This window comes from Ursus arctos, unplaced genomic scaffold (assembly GCF_023065955.2).
Source record: "Ursus arctos isolate Adak ecotype North America unplaced genomic scaffold, UrsArc2.0 scaffold_4, whole genome shotgun sequence".
NCBI classification, from domain to species: Eukaryota; Metazoa; Chordata; class Mammalia; order Carnivora; family Ursidae; genus Ursus; species Ursus arctos.
The window spans coordinates 66,480,519-66,493,988 of record NW_026623056.1 but is presented as its reverse complement, the minus strand read 5'-3'; positions in this window follow the sequence as shown (position 1 = coordinate 66,493,988).

The window sequence follows — 13,470 nt, the reverse complement described above, 5'->3', positions numbered from 1 at the left end:
TTCTTGGTTTTAGAGAAAAAAAAAGAAAGAGGAGGAAGAAGAAGGGGAAAAGGAGAGGGGAGAAGAAGAGGAAGAAGAGGAAGAAGAAGAAGTGAGAAAATTCTCCATTACACTCAGTCTAAGTTAATGGTCCCCATCCCAGGTACACAAAGAGAATCACCTGAGAGGTTTTAGTTTTTTAAATTTCTAAAGTTTTGGCATAGCCTAACCAAATAAATTAAATTTCTCAGGTGAGTACCCTGGAATGCATATTTCTTTAAGTTCCATGAGTGATCCTGAGTTTCACCAAGATTGAGAACCATTGGTTTAAATTCTACATCCTAATCAAGAAAGTAATCTACAGAGAAAAACCTTTTCCCAAGGAAAACAACACTTACCTTGTTTGGCAAAACGATTTATCTCCATAGGAAGAATAGTTTGGGGGCTCTCCACCTCCTCGCTCCACACAGACGAACTCCAGTCTATCAAAAGTGAATTCAACCCCCAAGCATAATCCTTCAGAGAACAATTGATACTTTCAAATTAGATTTCCCAACCCTCCGGATTTCAAAGCTATTAGGACAATATTTTTGGCAGAAAGCAAGTTCACGTTTACTAAGATTACTCTGCCCTTAGTCCCAGCAAGAGCAAAGTTTTGCTAGGCACATGGCTCATAGTAGGAGGGAGCAGAAAATCCATCATTCCTTTATAAAATGAAGCATGTTATTCATGTGTTACTTTTGTAATAAAGAAAAAAAGGATTATTTTTAATTTAAAATTAATATAAGCTTGAATTGTGTGAAATAATTTTGTTATAATTATAAGCTATTATAAATACATATCCTTGACTTAAAAATAGTATGTGACTGCTACCGTCTAGCATACTTCCAATGTTGTGACTCTGCTGGCTTTCCTTCTTACAACTATAATTTGTTTGTGGCCTTTTATTACTCACCTATAGACTCTATTTTCACTGGCAAAGAAAGAAAGCAAGCTTTTAATGTATGGATTTTTTTTCTCTACTTTATTCAGAGGCTGGACAGGTAGGTAGCTGGTCTACCTTCCACTGGGTTCCTTTTAAAATGACTTGCAGTTAATGAAATAGGATCAGAACTGTTTCAAGGGAAACTTTGATTGTCATCTACAATGTAGGCTCTTGGCAGACGGGTATTGTGAAGATATACTGATGATTGTGTTTTGGAATTCTTCACTTGTATGAAAGACAAGTTCTTAGTGAACTCAAAGTTACTCACCTTTTAAGTTAAAACATTTACCAGATCTCTGATTTTTGTTTTTATTTTTAAAATTACTCTTTCTCTGAAAAAAATATTAGGTAGATGAATAGATGAATATTGTATATATTTATTTGACATTTACTGAATGTCATCAGGGCAGTGCTTAAAAGAGGAGCTCTGGACATAGGCACTTAGGTGGAATTCTTTCTTTGGTCACTACTGTTGGTATGAAATTGGACAATTGCTCAATTTCCCATGGAGTCAGTTTCAATATCTGTAAAACAAGGACTATAAGGAGTTAAATGGGATATATTTATGAGTTTTTAATGGGATAATTCATAAAAGCCCTTAAAATAATACCTGGCATGGAGTAAATCCTGATTGTTATTTACTTTTATTAGAGTATGTTTATTGTTGTTATCGTAATTAGGCTACTTCTGATCATGTCTTACAGACTTTATCGAAAACCTATCAACTCTTTTTTTTAATCTCTAACCTAAGTTATTTTATGTACTAAAATCATAAGCTGCAAAGGAAGTTGTGTGTGTGTTTCTATAAAGCTACATAAGTTTAAAACTGATGTAAGAATGCTTTATGCAGCTTACTTTACAATTCAGTGCTAAAATTTATAAATCTAAATTTGGAAGGAAACAGCTTTATTTCCAATGGAAACGTATTCTGCTTCTTCAGCCTGCAATTTGGATACTTTATTTTAAAAGCTGTTAACAACAAAAAAAATATAACACTATTAGTCCACTTGGTGGGGTAGGAGGCATTGAAATCCAGCTACAGATTTTGCTACTTTAGTACAATATAATTATGTGGTAAAATTCTTCTTTTCCTTTTATTTCATTCTAACTTATCCTTTGCAAAATTGGCAATTCCACATAAGAAAGTTGTGGTAATTATTTTCTTAAAATTGTCAGAATGTGTGCTAATCTGGGGATAGTTATCTTTATTCCTTCTTTGGCTTATTATAGATTTAAATTAAGCTGAGGTTTCTTTAGTGTTATTTTTCCAGAGCCATTGGGATTAGAGATGATGGATTTTGTGGTGCTCTGAGTATAGTTAAGCTCTTGTCAACATAAGTATAAAATTATTGCTGTGTGCAGTTGGTATGTTTTTGAAGGTAATTAAAGCTAAACATTGTGCAGAGAAAGATGATTAGCAATCTTCAATTCACAAAGAAATCCAGCTTTGCTTTGACACCTAAAACTTCACATTTTTTGCATTTAAAAAAATGTACTTAAAGAACTTACAGAAAATTCTTGGTGGTACTTTCAAAATCAACCAAAATACTGGCCATTGTTATTTTCTATAAAATGTATGATCCTTACCTCTGATAGTCGAAGAACTATCTGCACATTTTAGAACCTCATTTGCTTTTTTCTTATTTTCACTTTAGTTATGAGATTGCCTTATATATTTCTTAATACGGATATATTTTTAAGAGAACAAACAAGGAATGAAGTCAGACTTAATTACCCACTTGTTATCATTTTTTCTTTCCTTCTAAAGCTGTCAACTTAAAATCCATCCCCCCCTTTTTTTTCTGCTGACATAGCTGATATCACTTTTTGTATTAGGAATATGGATGTTGATGAATGAAGGAGAAGGTAGGTCAATGGCTAAAGCTAACATACTGTAAATGGCATAAACAGGTAGTTTAGGTTGCTACTAGCTTCTCCTTTTTAGCTTCCCACATAAAACATTCTCAATATGTTGTGTAATAGAGATTCTTTTTTTGTATTATCTTAGTACCTTAAGTTTTAAAATTCTAAGGAGAAGGTTAAGAACATGGTTGTCAATATCAGAAATTTATAATATAAATATATGTGTACATAGTGAGTACCTTGTCAGCATTCAAAATAATAGATTTTAAAGATGTATTTATTTTATTTTAGAGAGAGAGATAGAGAGCATGAACCGGGGTAGGGGTAGAGGGAGAGGGAGAGAGAGAATTCCAAGCGGACTGCACTGAATGAGGAGCACCACGTGGGGCTCGATTCCATGACCCTGAGATCATGACCTGAGCCAAAAGAAAGAGTTGGCCACCTACTCCAACTGATCCACCCTTGCATCTCTAGAGTTTATAATTTAAATAAACTGGATTATTACTGTGTAAAATTCTCCAAGTTTTAACACTGGTATTAGAAGAGATAATTAATCTAAAGTCAAATTTTAACAAAAGGTGTTTTGTTGTTGGGGAGAAATAGAGAAGGACAATTAGGGAACCCAACACTATAAACCCGATGCTGCTGGTTGAGTTTGACAATGCGAGGGGAAAACAAAACAAAACAAGACAAAACCCTGAACATGCTGATGAAATACAAGGAAAGAAAAAAGAGGCAGGGTAATCGTAATTATTTCTAAGGGCTTACCATATAGCAGCTAATATATTCTAAGCACTTTGCACATATCAACCATTTAAATACTCTCAACAAGTTTATGAAATACCTATGGTTATTATATTATTCATTTTACAGATAGCTGAAGCTCAGAGGAGTTTTTGAACTTGCCTAAGGTTAACTAGCAAGGAGCTGACTTTGGTCTATAACCCTGTTTTGGGTCAGGTGATCAGTGGAAGCTTTTCTCCAAAGTGAATATTTAAACGGAGATCTGAAGGACAAGAAGAAACTGGCCACATGAAGGGTGTGGGGAGTGGCAGAGCATTCAAGAGAGGAAATAGCTTGTGTAAAGAGCTTGAGCAGGCAAGACTATGGCAGTTTGAGTAACAGAGAGTTAGCATGGCTAAAAGGGCCAGAGGTTGGGAGAGAGTGGTACAAATAGAAGTTAGCTAGCCAAGGACTAGATTACTTAGGGCCTGAAGACCATGGAAAGAGATTGGATTTTGTTTGAAGTACCATCAAAGGCCATCTGGCCATGAGTACACTGATTGGACATTAACAGAGTACTATTTGCTGGGGGTATGGCGTGTCCTGGCCTGAGTGAAAATGGAAAGGCAATTTAGGAAGCTACTACTGTATTCCAGATGTGAGTTAAGAGGCAGTAGCAGTGAAAAAGGACAAATTCAAGAACTACTTTTGTTGGTGAAATCCATGCAAATGGCAAATGAATGTGAACGAGGGATGGAGGTGGGGAAGAAAAGGGAGAAATCGAGAATGACACTTGAAGATACATTCGTCCAAATGCATAGAACGTACACCACCAAGAATGAACCCTAATGTAAGCTATGGACTTTGGGTAAGAATGATGTGTCAGTGCAGGTTCATTGACTGTAACAAATATACCACTCTGGTGAGGGATGTTAGTAATGGGGGAGGCTGTGCATGTGTGGGAGCAGGGGCTTATTTACTCTTTAGTTTCTGCTCAATTTTTCTATGAGCCTAAAACTGCTGTAAAATTAAAGTCTATCAAAATTTTTTTTAAATAAGGAAAGGATGAAACAAGTTTTGGCTTGAGTAACTCAGGTGAAGGTGATGCCATCAGCTGAGATAAGGAAGGTCAGGGAAGGTAAAAGTTGTAACAGTAAAAATTAAGTGTTCCTTTGTTGGCATGTTAGGTTGAAGATACCTACAGAACATTCAAGAGAACATGGCACACAATAGCATAGATGAACTGGAACTCAAAAAAAAAAAAAGTCTGGACTGAGGATCTGAATTTGAGAATCATTAGGATAAAGAAGGAGTTTAAATAATACTTTATGAGATTAGTGAGGCAGAGAAATTAGATACAGAATAGAGACAGGTCCAGATCTGAGCCTTAAAGGATTGCCTACATCATTAGATAAATGACCTAAACAAATATTTCACAAAAATTAGGTTAGGTCTTATGTATTTTACATAGAAAAAGAGCAACAGAAAGATTATGGCATCCTGAGGCATATTTAAGAATTCTAAACCAGAAAACATGATTGCCAAGGACAATGAAATTAGAGTAAGATAATATTTCTGTAATTTAATTAGTTTAAAAATAACCTAAGACACATATTGAGAAATTGGAACCAACTCATACTTGATAAAAAAAAATTCAGTTAAATATTACAAATAACTTCTTGTTTTTTATAGTGTTTTTTTAATAGATGTAAAGCTGTTTAAAATTCTGATAGCTTCAGTATAATATGATTTTGTTTAATATAGATTGAGATGATAAAAGTATTTTTCAAAGTAACCCAAAAAACTGGAAAACACACATGCATATGTCATCTGGTGTCAATCAAGCATTAGGTTATAATTATTTCTTCAAATTCATTACTTTGTGGTTCTCCAGTTGATTACAAATGTTTCATTTATGCATATATTCTATAATTTCATGTGAGTGAGATTTTTGAAACATAATTTGAAATGGTTTTTAAGTGCTTATACATTTGTTTGGACTTGAAGTAAACAAGTGGAAAAGACTCCATTTAAACTAATGTCTCTAATGCTCTAATGGTTGTGACAAACACTTGTCTACAATATTGCAGAATTTTATGTATTTGCTTAGCTACTGTCATTAAAAAGTGAAATTATAACACTCTAAATAAAGAATTGGGCAATACCATAATCAAATGTAGTCCCCATTTGGGAAAAAAAAAAGTTAAATATTTTATCTTTTTTCTTGCTTAAGAAAACAAATAGTATTGGATTCTATTTGATTCAGGAATGTATATTCCAAAAGACTTAGCAAACCAAATTCCTTTTCAAGAAGCTGTTTAGAACTTAGACGCCTACTTGAAGTGAATGGAAAGGAATGTGTATTAGGACATCATTAGATTTGACTCCAGACAGAGAAGACTTACAGTTTGGAGAAGGAAAAATGCGTCTGTTGATTCAAACAAACAAACAACAAACATGTCATAATGTTTCATACTATAAAACTATCCAGCCCGTGCTCTTCTTTTCCCTTATTCATTTCTTTCTCTGCATCCTCTAGTTTGGAAGTTCTATGACTTGGTCAGAGATTCAAGAAAAGCTATCCAATGAAGAAAGTGCCTGTTAAGGCTTTTTGACAAGAACACAGCTTGAGTGTTCAAAGTTGTGTGTAATCCAGGACAAAGTCTTATCAGTTGGATGTATAGAGTGTGTTAATTCTACTCAACAGCCACAGGGAAGGAGTAGGGAATACTGAAAGGAGAAAGAAGGCAAAAACAAAGTGAGTTTAGTAATTTGTAAGTATTGGGGAAGGGAGGCGTTGTCCATTACTTAGTTTCTTAGTTTCTTTGACTTCTGTCTTAATTCTATATTAATTTTACATTACAAGCAAGGGTTTATATAAATAATACATAAAGATTCTGTCATGAAGCAAAGAACAGAAGAATTGCATTCTATTTCCAGGAATATCATTGACTAACACTGCATACATATTCTGTTCTACTACTGTCCAAAATCAAATCAAATCATGTTTCCTCAAAGCTGTGCCCTCGCACTGGCAAAACTGATGGCATCAATTTAAAACCTTTTGTCCTTTTAAAATTCTGTCACTTTTAATCAGTGTCACACGAATTTATCTTTCTTCACCCTTTGCCATATTTTCAGGTAAAGAAAATTACTTGTTTGTGTATTTATTTTAAATACTACTTGATTAAAGGAAAATTAAAAACCCCAGGCAAAATTTCGTTATAGTATTTTAAATAAATTGTAACATTTGCACTACAAATGCAAAGTCTCCCCACCCACACATGGAAAGGAAAAAAGTTCCCACACCCCCAGAAAGAAAAGTTTCCACATAGGACGTTTTTCCAATCAAATTTGTACAGAACAATCACAGGAGTTAATTGGTAAAACCATAACTAATTCTTGAAATCATAGACCACCCAGCCACGAAACTATTCATGGGTTTTTGTTTTTGTTTTTGCCAGTAATTTTAGCATAATGAGTACCAAAATATATCTGAGACAAAGGAAGACATGCCCCCAAAAAAGTTTTGGAGCACAGTGGGTTCTCAAGAAAAAGGAAATGCTCTGATATAGTCTGTTATTTAATTTTGACATTGTGCATCAAATCATCATAAATTCAACTTTTAAAGCATAAATTTTAGTAAATTTTAGTAAAGCACAAAGGTTTAAAATTCCTGGGAAACTTCTCTCTGATAAAATAGAAGAAACAGTTAAAATCATGCAAAATAAGAACAATATTTGGTAGTGAATCATACTTCTGACTTTCAAAAGTATAGACACATTATTTACTTCTGATGACTTAATTATATTTTCCTTTCTGTAGTGTTATTTTATGAATTTCATGGTTTTCCCAGTTCTTTAAAAAATCTTTTTAATTAAGATTTTGGGATCCATTTAGTACTGAAATTTGGGTGAATAAAACTAGTCCTTTATTTTTTAATAAGAGCTGGTTACTTAAGATTATTCTAAAAATAGAAGGTTCTACTAAACTTGAATTTGTGACTGAAGCCTGAATAATTCCTTTACTATACATCCTTAGATAAGGTAAATGAATGCTAATGTATATTTATAATAAATAATGAAGTATTATTTTATTTAAGTGGCTTAGATAGACATGATTTGTAATTTAACATTTATCTTCCCTGGTTTGCAAGTTTTAAGAGGAAATATCCATCCTTTTGTGGCCTTGCTTAGCTTTGAACAGAGGGTAGTCAAACGGCCTTGGAAGAGTAAGCAAAAGGTTAATGAAAAGCTAGAGCTACAATGAACCTCCTCTACCCACCCCGCAAAAAGTTTGGGTTTTCATTTCCTTATCTCTAAAAGCATGTGACAGTGGCCCAAGTTGGGGGAAAAGGACCATACCTTTGATCTTCAGTTTAGTGACAAGATATAGTCATGAACCTATTTGACACAATCAGAAGTTTGCTATTAGTTTTCTGGTTGAGTCACTCAGCTTAGAGGAGGAAAGGATTTAACAATAGAGTTAGGTGCGTACAATGACTTTAAAACCCACTAATACTCCAGTATATTTCTCCAGTAAAATAATTCTTGATTCTATCATTGAGAAAATCCAAGGTTTCGTGCTAATCTTGAAATTGTAGTCTACTCAAGCCATAAAGAAAGTAAGCTTGCTTACGAGATAAATTTCATCACATAATATTTTACTTATAAAGAATCCATCTAAAAGTAAAATGCAGCAAGACCTAAGCTTCATAGACCAGTGGCCCTAATATTGTCCTGGTCAGAGATTCTGCTGAGAGGCTTACATAAGCCATGTATCTTCTCCTTCAAAAAAGCATGGATACTAAAAATATATTTACAATTTCAGGGCCTTCATAAATTCCATGAAGTGTATGGATGACTTAAAAAGTTCCATTTGTTCTAGAAATCATATTGGTATTTGCATCCTACTTGTTTGAGAAAGAGAAATTTCCACACCAATAATTATTTTACAATAAACACTGTAATATAAAAGCTTTAGCTTTATTATACCAACATATTTATAGGAATCAAATAAACTCCCCCAAGTGATTGTCTATGAGAACAGTAAAATTAATAAATGAAAATGTGTAATTTGAAGTAGTAAATTTTCAATTCACTTTACGCTTAATTTTATGCTTTTCTCTGGGTGGCCCTAAGAATCCATGGCTTGGTGTTCCTGAAATTGAATCACAAAGGTCAACCTAAAAGGATTCTAGCTATTCAGTTTACTCTGAAGCACTTTTTTTAAAAAAAAATGTTTCAATTTTAATGTCTAACTCTTTGAAGATATAACCAAAAAGTAACTGAAATGCAAGAAGTTTATAATACTTATAATTCATCATAAATTTTCCATGAAAATTATACTTCTTAAAATATACTTGAGGGACACCTGGGTGGCTCAGCCCCTTAAGCATTTGCCTTCGGCTCAGGTCATGAGCTTGGGGTCCTGGGATCAAGTCCTGCATCGGACTCCTTGCTCAGCAGGAAGCCTGCTTCTCCCTCTGCCTGCTGCTCCCCCTGCTTGTGCTCTCTCTCTCTCTGACAAATAAATAAATTAAATCTTTAAAAATATATAAGCATATTTGAGAAAAGTATATAAAATATGATTACTTTTCATTATGATGGAAAGAAATCTCTACCTTTATAATCCAAAATGTTACCAGTGGTTACTATTGCTGGAATAGGACAGGTCCCCTTGCTGTATATTCAATAGCTTCCTTCACTTTCTCTTTCATGACACTCACTGAATTTTAACACCTGACCCATTTCCGTTTTGCCCATTGGCTTATCAGTTTCATCAGATCAGGAACAACGTCTGTAATACTCCCACTGTATTTAAAGCTTCCTGATATACATTAGGTATTCTATAAATACGTGTGCATTGAGGCATATTAGTTTTAATTCTTTTCTACATATCTTTGACTTCTAAATTTGTAATATAGCTATTATTTATTAAACATATTCATAATATAGCTTATTTTTTCAGTACAGATCTCCCTCATATAATAGTACAAAGATTAAAACCACAGGCTCAGAAGCCAATGTAACTGGGGTCTAATTCCTACTACTCATGTGATGCTAGGAAGACATCCTGACTTTTTTGTGCCTCCATTTCTTCCTGTGTGAAATGGACACGCCTCATGGAAAGAGGAAATGAGTTAGTACATACAGAAAACTTAGAAAACTATTTTACACATAGTTTACGTCCAATAAATATATATCATTAGTGTGACTTGACACCACAGCAGCAATTAGAGATAAGGATAAATGTTTTTTAGGCCTTAACAGATAACCATCATGCATTGAAAGAAAAGATATAGAAATTACCAAAATGCCATTTTAAAAACTCAACAAATAGATTAAGGACAGTAGCCCCAGAGTCCTCAATAACCTCCGCAGTTATCATTGTTGAATATACTAGAACTATACTATGTTCATAATGAGACCGAGTCATTAAAAACACGTTGAGTTTTGTTCCTCGTGATCAGCTTTTGAAAGCAGGAAATGGGGGCGCCTGGGGGGCACAGCGGTTAAGCGTCTGCCTTCGGCTCAGGGCGTGATCCCAGCATTATGGGATTGAGCCCCACATCAGGCTCCTCTGCTATGAGCCTGCTTCTTCCTCTCCCACTCCCCCTGCTTGTGTTCCCTCTCTAGCTGGCTGTCTCTATCTCTGTCGAATAAATAAATAAAATCTTTAAAAAAAAAAAAAAGAAAAGAAAGCAGGAAATGATAACAGAAGACAATTCTTGGCAAGATTACTAGTAATTTTTTCAAATTAGTAATTAAAAAAAAAAGGTTGTAGTTTTTTGGGAAAAGAAAAAAACATGAAATGCCAAAAATGTCAAGTCAATGCCAGATAGATGATGGGTCTCTGTATTATCACCAATATAAAGGGCAAAGGAGAACCATGTGTTCTTTAAAATGGAGTATTTTACATTTCCTTAAACACTGCAGTTTCAAAAAGGGCTTTTTAAATTATGGCCTTAAATATGTTGGATTTATACCACCTTCTATGAAAATATTCCTTTAATCCCTAGTAAACATCTGAAATGTTAAAGTGTTAAGGTTATCATTCTTTTTATTAGCTTTTAAATAGTTCATGAAGAAGGTTAGATGAGAACAATATTAATGATTCTAAAAATCAAATCACCCTACTGAAAAGAATTAATCTTATTGCATATGGGTACACATGGGGGCATATCACATAAGGGAACATGCATCATATTTTATGGAGTACCCACGTTTTCACATTTCGTTTTGTTGGTTTGGCAAACAAGAGTCTGCCACAGCACCCATTAAGAAAAAGGCAAGGCATGCTTCAGGAAATAACAAAAAAAAAAAAAAAAAAAAAGTTCATTGTGGTAGAATTATTAGGCAGAATTAATTATGAATGAAATTATGGCTGAGGCAATTCTTAGATAAGATTTCGATAAGTCACACAAGGCATGCAAAGGAGTTCAGATCTGACTCAGGAGATGGCAAAGAGTTAATAGACTATTTAAGCAAGGAAGTATGGTGTCATATTGGATGGTGAGGAAGTTTCTGGACTATTTCCTCTCCAGGAAAATCAAGTTAAATATTAAACATATTTTGTAACTAACATTAAAATTTGAAATAACCATTAGTAGGCTTAGAGGCAGAAAAAAGGAAGAAAAGATAATACACTCTGTTGTAGACCAGAAGGAGAGCTTTAAGTGGTATGTGTCTGTGTATTTGTGTGTGTATATGTAGATACATAAAAACATATGTACAAGAAGCCAAGAATGGAGTAATCCTAGTCCTTTCAAGTTATTTATTAAATAATTATTAAAATAAATCTAGGTCATTATTTTCCTGTGAATGAGCTATTTTATTCCTCATACTCATCTTTCCCATTCTTTCTTTAGCAACTGCACATGCTTTTTATACAATCAGGAAATATGCTCTTTCTCCAATATCTATCTCTTTATCTCTCTTTCTCATCTATCTCTCTCTTTTTCTCCCCCTCCCTTTTAGTAAATGTGATGCCAAAATTGAATAAATCTATTGACTACTTCCCTTTGTCTGTTAGACACAAATGATCTCGTAAACATAAAAAGTGATAAAACATAATTTTCCTTAAAGTTAATAAGATATTCCAATGATACAGCTCTTTAAAATCAGATAATTATAAAATAATACATAATTTAAATGTTTGCATTTCTTCCTAAAAGAGAATTAAAATTTGTTGCAATTACTGTCCGCCTACCAGCTATTGTATATCTTTAAATTATTAGCCTCTGGTATCTTACGGACAAATTTAGTGAAGTCATAAAAATATGTAACAGTATGTTCTCTCATTCATGTATTCATTCACTTTTAGAGTCACTTAGTAAATATTTCTGATCTCTTACTGTGTAATTGGCACTATGCTATCCAAGTTAATCATGATCCTTGCTTTCATGGAGCTTAGAATTTATCAGAAAAAACAGTTAAACAAGCAATTACAGTACAAGGCACTAAGCACAAGTAATTAAAATACAGCTCGGATTCTTCCAGCCTGCCGGGGCACACAAACCTTCCCTCTTCCTATCCCCCCAAAAAAGAAAATATAAGAAATAAAGATTCAACTACCAGAAACCTTTAAGAATGTTGTAAATTTTTGTTGTAACATTCCTTAAGGAAACACATAGGGGGGGTTATAAGAGATATCACAGAGAAAGCTTCCCAGTAGCTCTGTGTAGGCATTTCTCTTTTGAATTAATTACCTCACCTGTAACAGGTATTACAATCATCTCCCTTCTTTGTGCAGCCAATCTCCTCCTCTGTGTGTAGTCAGTCTGCTGCACATTATTTTTCCAATTTCTGTACTTTGTTTCTTCTCTTTCTTTACTTTCTTTACCTTCCTTTGGAAGTGTAGTTCATCTTCCATTTTACTGCCCATCTTTTGAGAATTAACCTGGTTAGTAAAATCTATTACCACGATGACATACTAAATGCCCTAAGAATACATTATGTGGTACCTAACATGTACCTGGAAATGGAAGGAGAACAAGAGCATACATAGGAGCTGTCTAGAACATTATCTAAGCAGAGGAAGCATGCAGTAAGAATAATAGGAAAGGAGACCATGACACCATATGGACATAGAGTGAATAAGTAGATGCACGATCCTGGAGTGCCTACTGACCCATAGTAAGAAGTTTGTCCCTGTCATATTTGCATGTTTATATTTATTTATGTTATTTAATCAATGCCTCTATTCCCTTCTAGTTGGAAAGAGGTATGCTACAAAGCCCATGACTGGTTTGTTCACTATTGTATCCCCAGTACCTAATTGGTATCTGAAACCTAGAATTGCTCAATAAATATTAGCTTGGTAAACAATGCATTAATAGCAGATTTAAGCTCTAGATATAGTTGTGAAGACAGTAGATTTATCCAGTGCGGAGACTTCCCAGGGAGTTTAGTGCATTGTGAGAAAATAGATGACATAATTGCTGAGGTGATTTACATTCAAAAGAGATCAAGAATAGGTGGAGGCTGAAAGGGAAAAATAAACGGGCAAAGCAACTGAAGATATTAATGAGTTTTGGCTTGAAGAGGAGGATTGAGAAGAGAGAGGTGATAGAGCTAGAAGGAAAAGAGGCCTTGATGAGAGGGTGGATGGATGTAAAAATAATGATTCAAAATGTGAAGCGGTTTTGGGTGATGTTGATAAAATCCAGGGCCTGGATCTAGGAGTGGATGGCTAAAATATGTCTTTAACTGTCTTTGAAGATCACGAGATCAATGAACAGAGAAAACACAGTGAGTTAGGGTTGATCGCGGGATCTGGGGTGGAGGAGGTTGTGAATATTGCACCGAAGGGGTGCTTACCTGAAAACGATGAGGCAGCCAGAAAGAAGCATGGCTGGATGGTAACATGGAATAGAAAAGAAGCCAACCAACTTCCAAACGTGAGGTGTATGGATTCTA